Raw genomic sequence first — 2958 nt, 5'->3', positions numbered from 1 at the left:
CACCTTTTGTGTGCATGTGTGTGTATGCATGCATGCGTGTGTGTGTGTGTGTGTGTGTGTGTGTGTGTGTGTGTGTGCGTTAGACAGAAAGAGGGTGCCCACATGTCCCGTGGAGCTCAGGCTAACCTTGAGTATCAGTTGCCCTCACCGTTGCTTTTGATACGGTCCCTTGTTACATTGCAGGAGATGCAATTCATGAAGAGGAATGAAATTATTTTTTTTTTCAAATCTCCTTGAACAGAACAGAAACAAAACTTACCCACTTGACAATCCGAAGCTATTCTGAGTAGGGAAAATATTGAACCACATTAAACCCTAACCGTGGATAGAAGAAACTCTGTCTTGTTTGATGTGCTTTGCCTGCCAGTGGGTGTGCCAGGCGAGGTGGCCAGTGTGCTTCTGGGATTCTCATAGCTCCCCCTTCCCTCTTGTCATTAGGAGTGCCGGGACTAGAGACACCCTGCCCCATGCTGCTGGATGTGGGTTCTGGGGGTTCCAGATTCAAATTCTCAAGCTTATAAGTGCTTTGCCTACTGACCCATCTCCCCTGCCCTTTGAATGTCATTCTGATCGTAATGTGAGAATTCTGTGTATTTTCTGAATGAGGAAGAGTATGCACAGCAGCAGAATGTTACATATTCCCTCTGACACACCCTCAGACACTTCTGCTTTTAAACGGTCACATCCTAGGAGAGACGTTACAGGGAACACAATCCAAGGAATAGAATAAAATTGATTTAAATCTTATGTTCTCCTTGAACAAAACAGAAACACAACTTGACAATCTGATGTTGTTCTGAGTAGGGAAAAACACTAAGCCACGGTAAACCCTAACTGCGGGCCCAGGGAGCGCTGTCTTGTTCAATGTGCTTTGTAATTCTAGGACACTAAGAGAACGCGCCCGCCCGGAGGATAAAAGGGGAAACTCTGAAGGGCAACGCTGAGCGATGAACTTGAGAGAACAGGCTCACCAGAGATGCTGCCAACATCACACACACAGTGCTCACAGGGACTTTGGAAACGGTACAGCAGATAAATGAATTATTTAGGAAAACATCTTAGATTTCCTCCAGCTGCACAGTTTTTTTTAGCATGATCTCCCAGGACATGTCCAGCAGAATGTGTGGTAGTTGGAGTGAAAATAGGTCCCATAGGTTCACAGGCAGTGGCATTATTGGAGGTATGACTTTGTTGAGGTAGGTATGGCCTTGTTGGAGGAAGTGTGTCACTTTGAGGCTTCAAATGCTCAAGCCAGGTCCAGGGTCACTGTCTTTTCCTGCTGCCTGCCAGTCTTGATGTAGAACTCTCAGTTACCTCTCCAGCACCATGTCTGCCTGCACTCCACCGTGCGTCCTGCCATGATAATGATGGACTAAACTTCTGAACTATAAGTCACCCCCAAATAAACGTTTTCCTTTATAAGAGCTGCCATGGTCATGGTGCCCCTTTACAGCAACAGAAGCCCTAACTAAGAAGTTGTTCTCTGATTTTACCCCAGAATTGCATCTCTTAGAGCGAGGGAAAAGACAATCCATTCCCATCCTGCTGCCTCTTCCTCACAATTCCTTTGTGCTCTAAGTTCCCTGCATGTCTTCTTTTTAAGATAATTTATTAATTTATTGATAACATTCGAGCACATGTTGGACACACATTACATGGAGGCCAGAGGACCATGTGGGTCTCAGGTCATCAGGCTTGGTAGCAAGAACCTTTACCCTCTGAGCCATCTTTTGGCCACGCTTCCTAATCTTGAAAGCAAAACCACATAAGGAAACCCTACAGACTAGCAGTTCTCAACCTGTGGGTCGCAACCCCTCTGGGAGTCAAGTGACCGACCCTTTCAGAGGAGTCGACGAAAACACAGATATTTACATTATAATTCACAACAGTAGCAAAACTACAACAACAAAAATAATTTTGTGGTTGGGGGTCACCACAACGTGAGGAACAGTGTTAAAGGGTCATAGCCCTGGGAAGGTTGAGAACCCCTGCTGTACACAATTTAAGGTGAAAAGGAGAAAGATGAACTGGAGGTAAAATTTGTCCGCAACAAGTAGGTAGGAAGGAGAGCTGGAAGAGCCGCTAATCCTGATGAAACAGAACCCAATCTTTACCGTCCTTTACCTGGGATTGTGGGCTAGAGTTGCACTCACAACTATGTCCTCGTCACCCCAGCTACAAGCTGCGTTCCTACCCACCTACTGGGTTCCATGATTTCTTCAGTGTGGGTTGCTTTCAAGCCTCAAATATCTTATACAGTCTACTAAGCCAAAGAGTCATGATTAGAGTCATTTGAGCAGGTCACTGGGCATCAGGTCTCGAGGTCAGGAGACAGGAACCCTCAAAGCACTGACCTGTTTTGGTTCAGTTTATACGGGAACAGATACTAGCATTAACAGTCTTCAAGTTGAAGACCAGTGGCTATTCACTTCGCCAAACAGATTCAAATGATAACATTTTGGAGACATTTCTCTCAATCTCTCATGAATTGAGAGTAACCTGGTAAAACATGTGAGCAGGATGATAGGATTATTGGCTCCTAACCACTTCTTCGGCCTGGGTTGTGTACTCCCTTCTCAGAATGATTCCAGTATCGTTAGCCGTCTACATACCCAAAGAATGACTACTTTGTACATATCGGTATTAAACCACATTTAATCTTTTTAAATTAAATTTACATTTAAGGACATGGTGTTAAGGACTTCATTAAAAGAGCAATCCATTTTGACATACATTGCTCTGGAGTGTCTCAAGGTACCTGGTATCAGGCAAATATTTACGGTCTCTATTAAATGCGCATCCATCCAGCTTTCTTGGTAGATGAGAGTCAGTTTTGTCACTGTGACCAGACACCTGAGCAGACTAATGTAAAGAAGAAAGGATACGCAGCTCTGCTCACACTGTCCAAACGTTCGGTCCACGGTTAGCTGGCTGCATTGCTTGCAGGCCTATGTTGTT

The sequence above is a fragment of the Alexandromys fortis genome, unplaced genomic scaffold (genome assembly GCF_014885135.2).
Source record: "Alexandromys fortis isolate MF-2015 unplaced genomic scaffold, M_Fortis_MF-2015_v1.1 scaffold_0, whole genome shotgun sequence".
Taxonomy (NCBI): Eukaryota; Metazoa; Chordata; class Mammalia; order Rodentia; family Cricetidae; genus Alexandromys; species Alexandromys fortis.
Note: the sequence above shows the minus strand (reverse complement) of the source record.